The sequence below is a fragment of the Scyliorhinus torazame genome, chromosome 6 (assembly GCF_047496885.1).
Source record: "Scyliorhinus torazame isolate Kashiwa2021f chromosome 6, sScyTor2.1, whole genome shotgun sequence".
Classification (NCBI taxonomy): Eukaryota; Metazoa; Chordata; class Chondrichthyes; order Carcharhiniformes; family Scyliorhinidae; genus Scyliorhinus; species Scyliorhinus torazame.
Window position 1 is genome coordinate 27114720 of NC_092712.1, and position 18426 is coordinate 27133145.

The following is an 18426-nucleotide window of genomic DNA, read 5'->3' on the forward strand; positions in this document are numbered from 1 at the left end:
TCCCTATTTAGATAATATGCTTTTTAAAAAATTCTTCTGGCCAAAATGGACAATTTCATGTTCACCCACACTATACTCAATTTTCCCTTGTAGCTAACTCTCCCTCCGTTTGTAACCATTGCCATTCTTCTTTTGTGAGACTATGAAATGTGTTTGACTGGCTTGTTGACGATGGGGTGCATCATAGGCAAGTAGAGCCTGTCCTTGCCTAGCACACACACTATCCAGTAGATTTCACTGGTAGCAAACAATGTTAGGAACACTGACAGAGCTTCTCCCTAAATTAGTTAGCTTCAGTGAGGCTATCTCTAGTGACCCAAAAGGACCAAAAGATTGGCCTTGAATTTATACAGTATCTTTCAAGTCACTTTATCTCAAACAAAGTATTTTTTTGACATCTAATCTCTGCTGTATTGTAGGGAATACAGTTGTCAATCTGCACACAAGAAGCTGCCACAAATAACAGTGAGATTACCTGTTTCAGTGATGTTGGTTGAGTGATAATTATTGACTAAAACGACGGAGAGAACTGCCGTGCAATTCTTCATGGCAATTCCATGGAATCTTTTACAGAGGGGGAAGATGGGGGCCGTGCTTTGGTGACTCTTCTGAAAAATGATACCACAAACTTGGATTTTGTGCTCCAGTTTCAGGTTTAGGATTTGAACTTGCAACTGCGAATCCAAGATGAGAGCCCTAACACCAAGCAATGGCAGACACTTTAAATCACTTCTGTCCCATTATTCTGGTGCCTTTGGCTTACCCTTTTAAAATAAAATAGATTGTGGTATAGAATCATCAAGCTCCTTGGTGCTCCTGATGAGGTCTAGTGGTTGTGTGTGGCTCTTGGACTTTGGGACTCAGTTGTTTAAAATTCATTTGATGGCCAGTTCCAGCAGAGTTTTGATAGCAGGGCCGCATGGTGGTGCAGTGGTTAGCACTGCTGTCTACAGCACTGAGGACCCGGGTTGAATCCTGCCCTCGGGTTATTGTGTGGCGTTTGCACATTCTCTCCGTGTCTGCGTGGGTCTCTCTCCCTCGCAACCCAGGAACAAATGAGCAAGTTAGGTGGATTGGCCACGCTAAATTGGCTCTTAATTGGAAAAAAAATAATTGGGCACTCTAAATTTTATTTTATTTTTTTTAAAGAGTTTTGATAGCAACCTGTTTCCATATTTAGCTTTTTGTTTTCATATCCTGCATTCTGTATCACCTTCCAGTCCCAACGGCCTGGACAGTAAGGAGGGCCAGACGGACCAGCCACAAGGGTATCTGCACAGATGCTGTCAATACTGCTTCTCTGGAGCCTGGCTCCTGAGTTCTTTGTGTATCCTGAATAGAGAAAGTGACCGTCTCATATTCACTGCCAATTTTCCAGAGATGTCAGCCAATGTTGCAGTCTGGTCTCTAGGATCGTGGTTTGGAATCCTTTGATTTGTTGTTGTTACATGGTGACGGCATATGGGTTTTAGCCCAGTGTTATTAGGGGGAGGGGTGGTGTGGATTTGGTTGTCGTAGATTTCCAAAGTGTGCTGGCTTGTGATGGTTTCTGAATGTATGTGATTCCAACACCGTAAGCAAATCCAGCTGGCAGATGGGCTTGCGACATCTGCCCGTGAAGCATTTGAAACTATTTGTTTTTAACTGTATACAGCAGAAGATTTTTTAAAAGTTGAAATGGAAACATTTGACTGATTTGTGTATTCAAAATATAAACTTGCGGGGTTTCTAACATGCAGACGGTCATATTCAAAAGCTGCATTCAGGCATCAACGTTATTGGTATTTTGTAACAAACACTTCATTGTGGAGGGATGTATTTTCTGTTCAAGATTAGTCTTCAATGAGGGCCTCCTTTGGCGGTTCCAGCTTTGCATCTGGAGACTCCAGCCGATTCTTGCCTGTCAGGGCAGCACGGTAGTTAGTATTGTTGCTTCACAGCTTCAGGGTCCCAAGTTCGATTCCCGGCTTGGATCACTGTCTGTGTAGAGTCTGCACGTTCTCCCTGTGTCTGCGTGGGTTTCCTCCGGGCGCTCCGTTTTCCTCCCACAAGTCCCGAAAGATGGGCTTGTTAGGTAATTTGGACATTCTGAATTCTCCCTCTGTGTACCCGAACAGGTGCCGGAATGTGGCGACTAGGGCCTTTTCACAGTAACTTCATTTCAGTGTTAATGTAAGCCTACTTGTGACAATAAAGATTATTTTTAAAAATGCCAATTTGAAAATTAAACACCTGCTTTGAATTTTACTTTGTTTGAGAATACAGATGCTCAGTGTAGAGAAATGTTAATCTGCCTCCCTGTCCTTGGACAAGGCACACACAACTTAAATGGTTTGCATATTGTAATACAGGATGGAATCCATTTGAAAACCAACGTATGTATTTTATGTGGCTGGTTTGTGCCTCAGTCTGCTTATTTACCCACTTGTAGCATGTCTGACCATCTCAGTTATTGAACTTTTCCATCTCATGGGTACTCTTGGCATAACTTCCATTTGTGAGTATCAATCCAAAAGCTTCAGTTAAGTATCAAACAAAAAGTCTGTGATATGCTGAGAGTTTCTTCAACATTCTATGACTCTAGGCCAACAGACCACAATAGGAGGCCATTTGGCCCATTGTGCATATGCTGGTTCTTTGAAAGAGCAATTCAGTTTGTCCCACTACTTTCTTTCTCCATAGCCCTGCACAATTTTCCCCAAGTATTCAATTTTGGATTTCACTGTTTTGGTCTGTTTCCGTTCTTTATTCTCTTGCAGTGACATTTGAATGAATAAAACAAAATATTGGGCAGGAGAAAATTTGAGTGATGAAAATAGCTGAAGAATCTCAGAAGGAATCCTAGAATAGTTCTAACCTAGAAGGATGCCAGTTGGTTATTGGAACTGTTCATTACTATCTAGCTTCCTGTTACTATGGTCTATTTCGTATCCATGTTGCTACTGTCCCTTGATTCCATGAGCGATAACTTTTCCCACAATCTGTTGTAGCAACTTCTCAGGAGGTACATAAATTTGCAAGTGGATTAACTATGGCAACTAACTAACGGTTGCGACACTTATAAATTGGAGACATAATGATATGAAAGTGGTGAGGGGGAGAACTGAAAAGGTTTGGGAGTACGAACAGACTGAGCAATTATTGTATCCAGTGCCCAATTCCACATCAAATGTAATCCCAAGGAAAGTTTCTGAATTGGTAAACGTCTGATGGCATCACTCTGAAGTTGTCATAGTGTCTGATAGAAACCCTTATGATTGTTGACCTGAGCAACATTCAAACTCCCGGAAGCAGTGCAGTGAAGTATGATATATCTGGTGTCTCATTTTGGCACATATTTCCAAAAGAAGTGTCAAACAATTGTCAGTTTTCAACCTGAAAAGGAGGAGAAGAAGGTTTATTTTTTAAGATGTGTAAGATGCTGAGTTTGTGTGTGTGGAGGTGGGGGGGGGGGGGGGGGGGGGTTGCTGTTGCAAGGTGAGCGATGACTACAAGGCATAGACACAAACTAGTAATGGCCAAGTTTGAGCCTGCTGTCAGAAAGCTTCTCTGCACGGCAGAATATCTGATATGGTCTTATGAAGTGTAGTGGAGCTTTGTTTATAGTATTCACTGTCAGGCTGTCAGACTAAACTTGATCCTATCTCCAATTGATGTCACACTGGATGACAATCAGCAGTGAGAATTGTGAGATGATTTTTCCCTTTCCTTACTTGGAAAGTGCTGAGGTAGTCCTGCCATAAGGCTGGTTGTGATCAACCAACCAGTGAAAGATGTTTCAGGATAGATATGAGGCAGGATTCTCCGGTCGCCGACCCGAAATCCCGTTGGCGATCGGACGGAGAATCAACGTTGATGCTGAAATCGGGGGCAGCTGATTAGTACCGAGGTGTGACTATAGAAGGGATAATAAATTTAAAATATTCTCCTCTCCATATCCCCTTTGTTTTCCTGTCCTTTCATTTCTACTCCGTTATTCTTAACCGTCCATAAAACCCTGCTTCAATACATAGCGAGAGATGCTCGTCACCATAACACACTCCTTCTGGACATAGACAGGAAGGAGCATAGACTTGTTGAGAAATACCCCCCCCCCCCTCCCGTCCTGTTTTGGGCGCATATAGTGGGATGTTTCTCAGCACCTGTAGTGCAGATAACAACCCTGCTATCTAACAGGACTGATTTATTTTGCCTTTGCGGGGGAACGCCCTGCCGAGGCTGCACTTAGCAAAGAGGTTGGGGTGCCCTTTTTAAAATGCCGTCCTGATCTTTTGGCTCCACCCCCCCCCTAATCCGGCATCCCCACTGCATCTCTTTTGTGGGGGGGGGGGGGAAGAGAGAGAGAGAGAGAGAGAAATCCTTGAGCGCCCCCTCTCCCTTAAGGGCTAATCCCTGGCATACCCACTGAGTGCCCTTGTTGCCAGCAGGAGTTAAGGGTACCATCCTGCCCAGAGCCCGACCACTGGTCCATGTTTGTGTGGATCAGTGCTAAACGGCACCATGGCGAGGTCCTTGGGAGAATCAGGTGCAGACATATTCTCTGTTAATCCAGATTTGGCTCGGCGAAGGCGAGATCCAGATTGTGACATCTCGTTGGATCTCATGAGGCGTTCCAAGCATCCCAGACCTTGCAAGAGGCCTCTCCCGAGATTACTCATCACCAAGTCGGGTGTGACAAGGCCATTAAATCACGCCCTTCATGTCAAAATAGCTAATTATGAAGCGTGAAAGGGTTGTATGGATATTGGTAGACTTGGTATTTGATGTGTACAGTCATCTGAAAGTATGGTTAAAGTGTGTCGCCTATTGAACTGTATTGCCAAATTGGTAAGAGTATTAAGTCATGCAATAATATTCAAAATCTATTGGTTTGGTCAGATTGACCTTGACCTATGAGGCAGCTTTTTAACACTTCTTAGTGATGAAAGATGTTGCTTTTAGCATAGAAAAGGGGATGACGAAGGAGAGGATCTTAGAGGAATATAATGCAGTTAGCTGATCTGGATTTTGCATCAATAAACAGTAGTGTTGGGACAAGATGACACAGTCAGTCCAACAAATGTCACATTTGGATTGGATTGGTGTATTGTCACGTGTGCTGAGGTACAGTGAAAAGTATTTTTCTGCGTGCAGCTCATACAGATCATTTAGTGGACAGCTGAAACAGATCACTTAGGATTCATGTCACGATTTCTTTGTGCGACAAGCGATCAGTCTTCCAAGCTTCTGGCTACAAGCTTTATTTATTCTCTTTAAAACCGTCTCACGCTGAACTACGCTCAGGTTCCTCCCAAGTTCTTTTAAAATAAATTGAGTATCCAATTATTTTATTTTTTTTCCAATTAAGGGGCAATTTAGTGTGGCCAACCCACCTACCCACAACATCTTTTGGGTTGTGGGGGAGAATGTGCAAACTCCACACGGACAGTGGCCCAGGGTCGGGATCAAACCTGGGACCTCGGCATCGTGAGGCAGGAGTGCTAACCACTGCGCCACCATGCCGCCTGGTTTCTACCACTTCCCTCCACAGAACATAATTTGTGTTTAAGCTCAGACATGTCTCAAAAGTGTTTAACTCCTTATTTCCTTCACCTTTCCTTTTCCCTTGTAGTCTGATAGCTTGACCATTCATTGCTAGTTGATTTATTCTCTCCTGTCAACCATTACCTAAGAGTCCCATTGGGCAGACGCAGCATGGGTTCATAAAGGGCAGGTCGTGCCTAACTAATTTAGTGGAATTTTTTGAGGACATTAACAGTGCGGTAGATAACGGGGAGCCAATGGATGTGGTATATCTGGATTTCCAGAAAGCCTTTGACAAGGTGCCACACAAAAGGTTGTTGCATAAGATAAAGATGCATGGCATTAAGGGGAAAGTAGTAGCATGGATAGAGGATTGGTTAATTAATAGAAAGCAAAGAGTGGGGATTAATGGGTGTTTCTCTGGTTGGCAATCAGTAGCTAGTGGTGTCCCTCAGGGATCAGTGTTGGGCCCACAACTGTTCACAATTTACATAGATGATTTGGAGTTGGGGACCAAGTGCAATGTGTCCAAGTTTGCAGACGACACTAAGATAAGTGGTAAAGCAAAAAGTGCAGAGGATACTGGAAGTCTGCAGAGGGATTTGGATAGGCTAAGTGAATGGGCTAGGGTCTGGCAGATGGAAGACAATGTTGACAAATGTGAGGTTATCCATTTTGGTAGGAATAACAGCAAAAGGGATTATTATTTAAATGATAAAATATTAAAACATGCTGCTGTGCAGAGAGACGTGGGTGTGCTAGTGCATGAGTCGCAGAAAGTTGGTTTTCAGGTGCAACAGGTGATTAAGAAGGCAAATAGAATTTTGTCCTTCATTGCTAGAGGGATGGAGTTTAAGACTGAGGAGGTGCACATTGGTACCAACGACATAGGTAGGAAAAGGGGTGTGGAGGTAATGAACAAGTTTAGGGAGTTAGGCTGGAAGTTAAAAGCCAGGACAGACAGAGTTGTCATCTCTGGTTTGTTGCCGGTGCCACGTGATAGCGAGGCTAGGAATAGGGAGAGAGTGCAGTTGAACACGTGGCTGCAGGAATGGTGTAGGAGGGAGGGCTTCAGGTATTTGGATAATTGGAGCGCATTCTGGGGAAGGTGGGACCTGTACAAGCAGGACGGGTTGCATCTGAACCAGAGGGGCACCAATATCCTGGGAGGGAGGTTTTCTAGTACTCTTCGGGAGGGTTTAAACTAATTTGGCTGGGGAATGGGAACCGGATTTGTAGTCCAGCAACTAAGGTAGCCGATATTCAGGACGCCAAAGCGTGTAGTGAGGCAGTGGGGAAGGGAACACTGACAAAGGAGAGTACTTGCAGGCACGGAGATGGGTTGAAGTGTGTATACTTCAACGCAAGAAGCATCAGGAATAAGGTGGGTGAACTTAAGGCATGGATCGGTACTTAGGACTACGATGTGGTGGCCATCACGGAAACTTGGATAGAAGAGGGGCAGAAATGGTTGTTGGAGGTCCCTGGTTATAGATGTTTCAATAAGATTAGGGAGGGTGGTAAAAGAGGTGGGGGGGGGGTGGCATTATTAATTAGAGATAGTATAACAGCTGCAGAAAGGCAGTTCGAGGAGTATCACCCTATTGAGGTAGTATGGGTTGAAGTCAGAAATAGGAAAGGAGCAGTCATCTTGTTAGGAGTTTTCTATAGGCCCCCCAATAGTAGCAGAGATGTGGAGGAACAGATTGGGAAACAGATTTTGGAAAGGTGCAGAAGTCATAGGGTAGTAGTCATGGGCGACTTTAACTTCCCAAATATTGAGTGGAAACTCTTTAGATCAAATAGTTTGGATGGGGTGGTGTTTGTGCAGTGTGTCCAGGAAGCTTTTCTAACACCGTATGTAGATTGTCCGACCAGAGGAGGGGCAATATTGGATTTAGTACTGGGTAATGAACCAGGGCAAGTGATAGATTTGTTAGTGGAGGAGCATTTTGGAGATAGTGACCACAATTCTGTGACTTTCACTTTAGTAATGGAGAGGGATAGGTACGTGCAACAGGGCAAGGTTTACAATTGGGGGAAGGGTAAATACGATGTTGTCAGACAAGAATTGAAGTGCATAAGTTGGGAACATAGGCTGGCAGGGAAGGACACATGTGAAATGTGGAACTTGTTCAAGGAACAGGTGCTACGTGTCCTTGATATGTATGTCCCTGTCAGGCAGGGAAGAGATGGTCGAGTGAGGGAACCATGGTTGACAAGAGAGGTTGAATGTCTTGTTAAGAGGAAAAAAGTGACTTATGTAAGGCTGAGGAAACAAGGTTCAGACAGGGCATTGGAAGGATACAAGATAGCCAGGAGGGAACTGAAGAAAGGGATTGGGAGAGCTAAGAGAGGGCATGAACAATCTTTGGCGGGTAGGATCAAGGAAAACCCCAAGGCCTTTTACACATATGTGAGAAATATGAGACTGACTAGAGCGAGGGTAGGTCCGATCAAGGACTGTAGCGGGAGATTGTGTATTGAGTCTGAAGAGATAGGAGAGGTCTTGAACGAGTACTTTTCTTCTGTATTTACAAATGAGAGGGGCGATATTGTTGGAGAGGACAGTGTGAAACAGATTGGTAAGCTTGAGGAAATACTTGTTAGGAAGGAAGATGTGTTGGGCATTTTGAAAAACTTGAGGATAGACAAGTCCCCCGGGCCTGACGGGATATATCCAAGGATTCTATGGGAAGCAAGAGATGAAATTGCAGAGCCGTTGGCAATGATCTTTTCGTCCTCACTGTCAACAGGGGTGGTACCAGGGGATTGGAGAGTGGCGAATGTCGTGCCCCTGTTCAAAAAAGGGACTAGGGATAACCCTGGGAATTACAGGCCAGTTAGTCTTACTTCGGTGGTAGGCAAAGTCATGGAAAGGGTACTGAAGGATAGGATTTCTGAGCATCTGGAAAGACACTGCTTGATTAGGGATAGTCAGCACGGATTTGTGAGGGGTAGGTCTTGCCTTACAAGTCTTATTGAATTCTTTGAGGAGGTGACCAAGCATGTGGATGAAGGTAAAGCAGTGGATGTAGTGTACATGGATTTTAGTAAGGCATTTGATAAAATTCCCCATGGTAGGCTTCTGCAGAAAGTAAGGAGGCATGGGATAGTGGGAAATTTGGCCAGTTGGATAACGAACTGGCTAACCGATAGAAGTCAGAGAGTGGTGGTGGATGGCAAATATTCAGCCTGGATCCCAGTTACCAGTGGCGTACCGCAGGGATCAGTTCTGGGTCCTCTGCTGTTTGTGATTTTCATTAATGACTTGGATGAGGGAGTTGAAGGGTGGGTCAGTAAATTTGCAGACGATACGAAGATTGGTGGAGTTGTGGATAGTAAGGAGGGCTGTTGTCGGCTGCAAAGAGACCTAGATAGGATGCAGAGCTGGGCTGAGAAGTGGCAGATGGAGTTTAACCCTGAAAAGTGTGAGGTTGTCCATTTTGGAAGGACAAATATGAATGCGGAATACAGGGTTAACGGTAGAGTTCTTGGCAATGTGGAGGAGCAGAGAGATCTTGGGGTCTATGTTCATACATCTTTGAAAGTTACCACTCAAGTGGATAGAGCTGTGAAGAAGGCCTATGGTGTGCTCGCGTTCATTAACAGAGGGATTGAATTTAAGAGCCGTGAGGTGATGATGCAGCTGTACAAAACTTTGGTAAGGCCACATTTGGAGTACTGTGTACAGTTTTGGTCGCCTCATTTTAGGAAGGATGTGGAAGCTTTGGAAAAGTTGCAAAGAAGATTTACCAGGATGTTGCCTGGAATGGAGAGTAGGTCTTACGAGGAAAGGTTGAGGGTGCTAGGCCTTTTCTCATTAGAACGGAGAAGGATGAGGGGCGACTTGATAGAGGTTTATAAGATGATCAGGGGAATAGATAGAGTAGACAGTCAGAGACTTTTTCCCCGGGTGGAACAAACCATTACAAGGGGACATAAATTTAAGGTGGAAGATATAGGAGGGATATCAGAGGTAGGTTCTTTACCCAGAGAGTAGTGGGGGCATGGAATGCACTGCCTGTGGAAGTAGTTGAGTCGGAAACATTAGGGACCTTCAAGCAGCTATTGGATAGGTACATGGATTACGGTAAAATGATATAGTGTAGATTTATTTGTTCTTAAGGGCAGCACGGTAGCATTGTGGATAGCACAATTGCTTCACAGCTCCAGGGTCCCAGGTTCGATTCTGGCTTGGGTCACTGTCTGTGCGGAGTCTGCACGTCCTCCCCGTGTCTGCGTGGGTTTCCTCCGGGTGCTCCGGTTTCCTCCCACAGTCCAAAGATGTGCGGGTTAGGTGAATTGGCCAATGATAAATTGCCCTTAATGTCCAAATTGCCCTTGGTGTTGGGTGGAGGTGTTGAGTTTGGGTAGGGTGCTCTTTCCAAGAGCCGGTGCAGACTCAAAGGGCCGAATGGCCTCCTTCTGCACTGTAAATTCAATGATAATCTATGATTAATCTAGGACAAAGGTTCGGCACAACGTCGTGGGCCGAAGGGCCTGTTCTGTGCTGTATTTTCTATGTTCTATGTTCTGCTGCAATTGTATAAGGTGTTAGTGAGGCCAAACCTGGAGTATTGTGTTCAGTTTTGGTCTCCTTACTTGAGAAAGGACGTACTGGCACTGGAGAGTGTGCAGAGGAGATTCACTAGGTTAATCCCAGAGCTGAAGGGGTTGGATTACGAGGAGAGGTTGAGTAGACTGGGACTGTACTCATTGGAATTTAGAAGGATGAGGGGGGATCTTATAGAAACATATACGATTATGAAGGGAATAGATAGGATAGATGCGGGCAGGTGGTTTCCACTGGCGGGTGAAAGCAGAACTAGGGGGCATAGCCTCAAAATAAGGGGAAGTAGATTTAGGACTGAATTTAGGAGGAACTTCTTCACCCAAAGGGTTGTGAATCTATGGAATTCCTTGACCAGTGAAGCAGTAGAGGCTCCTTCATTAAATTTTTTAAAGATAGATAGTTTTTTGAAGAATAAAGGGATTAAGGGTTATGGTGTTCGGGCCGGAAAGTGGAGCTGAGTCCACAAAACATCAGCCATGACCTCATTGAATGGCGGAGCAGGCTCGAGGGGCCAGATGGCCTACAACTGCTCCTAGTTCTTATGTTCTTATGAGTCTCAATATTAAAAAAAAAACCACATCTGTTGCCTACAGTTCACTATTTCAGTGTTTAATGAATGGGTCAATTGACTTGAGCATTTAAAGAATAAATTATCAGAATACTGGTGTCACTGGCAATGCTGACATTTATTACCCAGCCCTAGTTGCCCTTGAGAAGGGGGTGGTGGACTGCCAACTTCAACTGCTACAGTCCACGTGCTGCTGCTGGCCCCACGTGCTGCTTGTTATTTAATATAATCCAGTGGCTTGCCAAGCTTCTTCAGTTGTGTTCTTGCTGCACGCTTCGTTTGATAGTGGGGGGGGGAATTGTCATCCTCAGAGGTGGGGTTTCCATTTTCTGCGTATGTGGGTGAGAAGGGAGTTGAGGGAATACTCTGGTCTCTAAAGTCATTTGAGAAGTGGGCTAATCACCTGGTGCATGGCAGATAAAGCTCAAAGATCAGATAGAACATGAGAATGCTCAATTTCTGTCCGAGTATGTTTGCTTACCAGTTAGAGATTACACACAATATACAGGCCATTTGACGTAACCAGTTTTTGCAGGTGTTCATGTTCCATTTATATTTGTGGCATTTAGTTTCTCTCTTCTCCACAAGTGGGAAAACTCTGTGTGTCTACTCCTATCAAACTATTTCATAATTTTAAAAAAAAAAATAAAAAAATTTAGAGTTTCCAATCTTTTTTTCCAATTAAGGGGCAGTTTTCGGTGTGGCCAATCCACCCACCCTGCATATCTTTGGGTTTATGGGAGTAAGGCCCACACAGACACGGGAAGAATGTGTAAACTCCACATGGACAGTGCCCCGGGGTCGGGATTGAACCTGGGTTCTTAGCGCTGTGAGGCAGCAGTGCTAACTACTGCGCCACCGTGCCGCTTAAAATATTTAATAATTTTAAAGGCATCTATTTCTTCAAATTGTGCCTCGGTGTAATTTCAATACTCCTGATGTTTACAGTATACATTTCACGTCGGGTATACAACCCGAGGGATTCTACACTGTTTCCGGCCCCTCGGTGTACAGTGGCTGAAAGACCTTGGATGGTAGCCTTTCCCAATTGTGTCTCTGTGGTGGGCTGTCCCAAGTGGAGGTTGTGGATACTGTTGGATGGTTCCCTGAGCAGACTATCAAAGTCATTTGCCAGAATGCCTCATCACCAGACATTTCAAACAGGCACCAAAATGTAGATTGGCTGGTGGTGAGAAAGACCCTCTGCATCAGATTCTTCCTGCGTTCCCAGATGTTTACCTCTCTGCACGTTGCCCTCGAGGTGGCTATGGTGGAGAAGAGACTGTTGTCCATCTCCTTCTGGAATGTGCCTTTGCAAAAAAGCTCTGGAAAGGAGTGCAGTGGTTTTATTGAAGTTCATCCAGAGTTGCTCCATGGTACAGGGCTCTTCTCTTCCAGGGGCTGTTTTTCAGGCACTCACACCGAGATGAGAACCAACTGCAGCTGGAGGAACATTAACTCAGAGAAAGATCTGTCTGAAACTCCATGGTCTTCCAGTGTAAAGAGTTGGCCACAACAGAATGTTGCAGGCTAATGCATTACAAGGTGTAGGACTATGTGCTGAGTGTGCAATTGATGAGTTTGGTCAAAACCATCTTGGTGTGAAAGGAAGGTAGTGTGACAATGGAGAGGAAGTTATAATCTGCCTCTCTCTGTCGCTTACCACATTGAAATTTAACTGTAGAGGATTGACTATGCTCTGTAAACAAGATATTTTAAATATCAGATCTGTTTGTTGGCAGATTTGCCAATGGTTTTGCATACTGTCACTAATTTCCCACCACATACTAATGGTGCCCAGCTGCCACAGACCTCTCACTGTGATTGCTCTGCCTTTTTCCATCTGCTACAGAATGCAATATTCCCAATAGTCATCAAGATGATCATTTTTTAATGTTGCCTCAAACTTCACCAACCCTGTTACAGATGTTAAAAATCAGAGGTGTGCCCATTCACTCATTCCCCACACTAACCCCAATTGCCACCATAAAGAGTACAAAACAACTTCTAACTCTTGCTGCTGTTAATTGTTTGTGATGGCTCAATATAATAGTTTGTTAATAAATTTATCAAGCTATCTGCTGTTAATAAAAATGGGTTCAAGGCACTAACTGTTTGTCTGATAAATTGTTTAAACAGAACATGGTCAAAGTTGATGGCAGTTTTCCAGGACAGGCAAACTTTCACTAACTTGGAATCCTGAGCCACCACAGTGACACACGCAGGCTTATAATAACGAACTGAAATGGGCCCCCCAAAGGACTTGACTATTCTGTGAAGAAATTAATCCCAACATAGTAAAAGATCAGACAGCAGCTGAATCCTTTTCACTTTTAAATTGCCACAGTGGATTAAGAATTGGCTGCTTTGCTATGGGCAAAAAGTGATTATTAATGATCAAGGATCTAGATGGAAGACTGGATACCAGTGATAAAACCATAAGAAATAGGAACAGGAGTAGGCCATTCAGCCCTTCGAGCCTGCTCTGCCATTTAGTAAGTCCACTTTGCTGTCTTGTCTCCGTAACCCTCGATTCCCCTCCTGATTGGATTGGATTTGTTTATTGTCACGTGTACCGAGGTACAGTGAAAAGTATTTTTCTGCGAGCAGCTCAACAGATCATTAAGTACATTAAAGTGATTAAAAACCCAACACTTGATTTCCCTCCTGATTTTAAAAACCTATCAATCTCAGCCTGGAAAATGCTCAAGGACTCTGCCTCTACAAATTCCTGGGGTAAAGAATTCCAAAGATTCATCATGCAGAGAAGAAATTCCTCATCAAATCCATCTTCAATGAGCACCCCCCTTATTCTGCGACGATACCCTCAGGTCCTACACTCTACCGAGTGGAAACAACCCCCAACACTTACCCTGTCTAACCCCCGAAGAATCTTATGTTTCAATCACATCACCTCTCATTCTCCTGATCACCTCTCATTCTCCTGAACTCCAAGGAGTACATGTCTTCATTCTTCCTTAATCGTGTTTTCCCACCCACTGTGGTCGACAGAGCTCTCAACCATGTCCGACCCATCACCTGCATATCTGCTCTCACCCTTCCCCTCCCTCCCAGATCGAAGATAGGGTCCCCCTTGTCCTCGCTTTTCACCCCACCAGCCTCGCATTCAGAGAATCATCCGTCAACTCCAGCACGAAACATATCTTTCCTTCACTACCCTGCTCCACTCCCCCATCTCCTACTGCACCTTCCCATGCAATCGAAGAAGGTGTAACACCTGCCCCTTTACCTCCTCCGTGCTCACCATCCCAGGGCCTAAAGCACTCTTTTCAGGTGAGGTAGCACTTCAGGTGCACCTCCTTCAATCTGGTCTATTGCATTTTCTGCTCCCAATGCAGTCTACTCTACATTGGAGTGACTAAACGCAGACTGAGTGACCGATTTGCAGAACACCTCCGGTCCGTCCGCAAGCAGGACCAGACTTCCCCGTTGCTTGCCATTTCTACTCATCGTCCTACTCTCAATTCCTCATGTCTGTCCTTGGCCTGCTGCAATGTTCCAGTGAAGCCCAGCGCAAACTAGAGGAACAGCACCTCATCTTCTGTTTAGACGAGACACGTTACAGCCGTCCGGACTTAACATTGAGCTCAACAACTTCCGACTATGAACTCCCCCCTCCACCTTTATCCCATTTTCATTTCTATCAGTTAATTTATATTTCTTTCATCAATCCTTTTTCCCTCAGAATTGTCCCCCCCCTCCTCCCAACCCACCCCGCATGGGCCATCTGTTTCCTGTACCAGTTGTCTGTTGACACACTGCGTGCCTTTATTGTGCCATTAACCCATTCTAATCTCTTAATGTGCCACTATCAGCACAGGTCTTAGCCTTGATCACCGTCATTTACATTCCCTTTGTCTTTGTCACTCTCCACCTATCGCTGGCCCTCTCTCCAGCCCCAATGCTCCCCCCCCCCAAATCCACAACAGTATAAATCTAATCTTATTTCCAGTTCTCTCTAGCTTTGACGAAGAGTCGTCCAGACTTGAAACGTTAGCTCACTTCTCTCCACAGATGCCATCAGACCTACTGAGATTGAAAGGAAAGATTGCCCAGTGTTTTCTGTGTTTGAGGACAGACCCAACCATTCCTCTTAACCAGTCTCTCCATACCTGGGATCATCCTCGGAAACCTGCTCGCTACTGCCTCCAATAATGTATTTTTCTTTCAATGAGGGGACAAAAACTGTGCACCATATTCTAAATGTGTCCTCACGAGTACCTTGTACAGTTGCAGCAACACCTCTGCTTTTATAGCCCCAGTCCTCCTTCAAATGAAAGCCAGCATTCCATTTGCCTTCCCTATTACCTTCTGCACTTGGATGCTAGTTTTCCTGAACACGGACCAGGTCCCTTTCGTGCAGCAGCTTTCTGATGCCTCTCTCCATCTGTCCTCTCATTCTTCCAAAATGAACAATCTCACATTTTCCCACATTGAATTCCATTTGCCAATTTTCTGCCCACTCACCTAACCTGTCAATATCTCTCTATTTATATCGTCCTTACAACCTGCCTTCCTTCCACCCTTGTATCATCTGCAAATTTAGACACAGTAGATTCCGTTCCTTCCTTCAAATCAATAATGCATATTGTGTAGAATTGTGGTCCCAGCACATCCCTGTGGTACACCACTTGTTACTGCCCTCCAACCTGAGAAAGACCCTTTGATTGCTACTTTTGTTTTTAATAGAATCCCTACTGTGCAGGAGGAGGCCATTCAGCCCAGCGAGTCTGCACCGACCCTCGGAAAGAACACTCTACCTAGGCCCACTCCCCCACCCTAGCCCCTTAACCTCACCTAACCGGCACATCCATGGACATAAAGGACAATTTTACCATGGCCAATCCATCTAACCTGCACCTCTTTGGGCTGTGGAAGGAAACCAGAGCACCCGGAGGAAACCCACGCGTACACTGGGAGAAAGTGCAACTCCATACAGACATCCAAGGCTGGAATTGAACCCAGGTCCCTGGTACTGTGAGGCAGCAGTGCTAACTACTTGCAACTTCCTGTTAGTTAGCCAATCCTCTATCAATGCCAGAATATTATCTCCAACACCATGAACTCCTATCTTGCGTAGTAGCCTTTTGTGTGGCACCTTGTCAAATGCCTTTTGGAAATCAAAATAGACACCGACTGGTTCCCCTCTGTCTACTCTGGCTGATTGCTCCTTAAAGAGTTCTAGTAAATTTGTCCTTCATGAAACCAGGTTGACTCTGCTTGATCAGATTATGACTTTCCAAATACACTGCTATTCTCTCAGCAACCAATTCTAATCTATTTCCAATAACTGAAGTTCGATTAACTGGCCTGTAGTTTCCTGCATTTTGTCTCCTTCCCTTGTCATAGACTCCCTACGTGCAGAAGGTGGTCATTTGGCTCATCAAGTCCACACTGCCCCTCTGAAAGAGCACCCTACCTAGGCCCAATCCCTATCCCCGTAACCCCACCTAGGGACTATTTATCATGGCCAATCCACAACTTTGGACTGTGGGGGGAGGGAACCGGAGCACCCAGAGGTACCACACGCAGATGTGGGAAGAATGTGAAAACTCCACACAGTCACCCGAAGTTGGAACCACATCCGGGCCTGTGACACTGAGGCAACAGTGCTAACCTCCGTGCTAATCACTGTGCCACCGATACAGGGTACCACATTGGCAGAGTCCCACATTTGAAAAAGGGTACCACATTGTCTGTTTTCCAATCCTTTGGCACAGTTCTACAGTCCAAAGAGTTTTGGAAAATGACTACCTCTGCTCTGCCTGGCAGTCCCCCATTTCCTTTCTGCCTGTGCAGACTTAACCTGGGGTGTGACCACCTCTCTAAACATACTATCCACGCAAATCTCAGCCTCACGTTTGCTCCTGAGTGGCTCCAACTGCCACTTCAGCTCTGATGTATGAATTTCCAATAGCTGCAGCTGGAAACACTTCTTCCTGCACACGTTTATTCCAGACGCACACGTTCATTCTAGACACGAGAAGTGTCCCAGGTTTCCAGCATGGCACAGGAGGACCATTCTATGTGGCCAGGCTGTCCTACCATGATTTTCCCTTTGATCACTCCCCTAACTATTTCCAAGTTTGAGAATATCAATAACACTCAGTACCACCTTCTACTCCAGATGCAGACTTTGTATTAACAGACCGTGTCTATATTTTTACTATATCAAACAATAGAGTAGATACTCACCAGTTCCTGCTTATCAATCAGCAGGTTTCTAGACTGCTTCGCTGCTATGCTGACTGTAGGACAAGTAGTTACTCACCTACTTATCAATCAGCCTGTTTCCAGAATGCTTCACTGAGATGCTGACTGTAGGACAAGTAGTTACTCACCAGTTCCTACTTATCAGTCAGCCTGTTTCCAGAATGCTTCACTGCGATGATGACTGTAGGACAAGTAGTTACTCACCAGTTCCTACTTGCCAATCAGCAGGTTTTCAGGCTGCATCACTGTGATGCTGATTGTAGGACACGCTTGCCAGACTGGTGTTCAGCACGTGGATCTGTGTGGCCATTGTTACTTACTATCTTCAGTAATCATAGAATTGTTATAGTGCAGAAGGGGGCCATTCAACCCATTGTGTCCGTACTGGCTCTCTAAATATGCATTATGACGTAATGATCTGAATGTAGGTGTTGGGTAATGGGCTACAAGATTTCTAGCTATTAAGAATGTTTCTTTGTGTGCAGGTTAGTACTGAGGTTGAGAATAAACTTCTGATAAGTGGATCTTGATGGATTGGGGGAGGTGACTGATGTTTGATCACTAGTATTTAACTTTGATAATTACATTATTCGCACAGACATGACCAGCAATTCTCAAGTCATGACTAAGTGATAGCCAAACCAAAAGGATACTGAGCTGCAGTGCAGCAAGAAATATAAAATAGAGCACACAATCTTCCTTTGTGTGAGATATTGAGCAAATCTCATTTAGAATGCTGATTCCAGTTTTTTTTTGTTCCCCTCACATGGATGATGGAGAGTAATTGGAAAAGGTTCAGAGGACAGTTACTAGGGTGACTTAAGATGATATCCAGCTTAAACAACCTCGGGTTTAAAAAGCTGGATCTCTTTGTTTTCATTAATTCATGTGTGCTCTACCCAAAGACAGGTTCTTGGCTCACTGTCTGCTGATGCTTCAAGTGCCATTATTTTTGGCAGTATTTGTCAGTGGTGGCTTGCCATTGCCTTCTCGCCTGGCCCCTGGGAGTAAGGCACAGGTCCTGAGTCTACCTCAGCCAGAACAGGAATCAAACCTGTGCTGTTGGTATTATTCTGAACCACACTGAACTAGCCAGGCCCCTGTTTGATTTAAGTATGTGTAAATCTGATGAGAGGTGATTTCGACAATGAATGCTCTCCACTTCATCTGTACTGAGATTATTTTGAAGAAATGGGTGGGGATCAGTGTGTAAAGTATGTAAATTACGCTAGGACACACATGGGTTAGAAATCACGCAGTTCATGTTTTCCCAGAGGATAGTAAACCAAAGGAACAAGTTGCCAGCCTATGGGGTGAGTGCTGATTGAGGGAGCTGGACGAGTCCCTAGCTGAGGCAGAAATTACAACATGCATATGAAATGAAATGAAAATCGCTTATTGTCACAAGTAGGCTTCAAATGAAGTTACTGTGAAAAGCCCCTCGTCGCCACATTCCGGCGCCTGTTCGGGGAGGCTGTTACGGGAATTGAACCGTGCTTCTGGCCTGCCTGGGTCTGCTTTCAAA

At 44.8% G+C, this 18426-nt stretch overlaps 1 protein-coding gene across 3 annotated transcripts in view; it reads left to right on the forward strand.

Annotated features, from left to right (window-relative positions):
• Positions 1-18426, forward strand: part of LOC140424727 (CTD small phosphatase-like protein) — a 252399-nt gene that overhangs the window by 43444 nt on the left and 190529 nt on the right. The gene's annotated exons all lie outside the window — the stretch shown is intronic.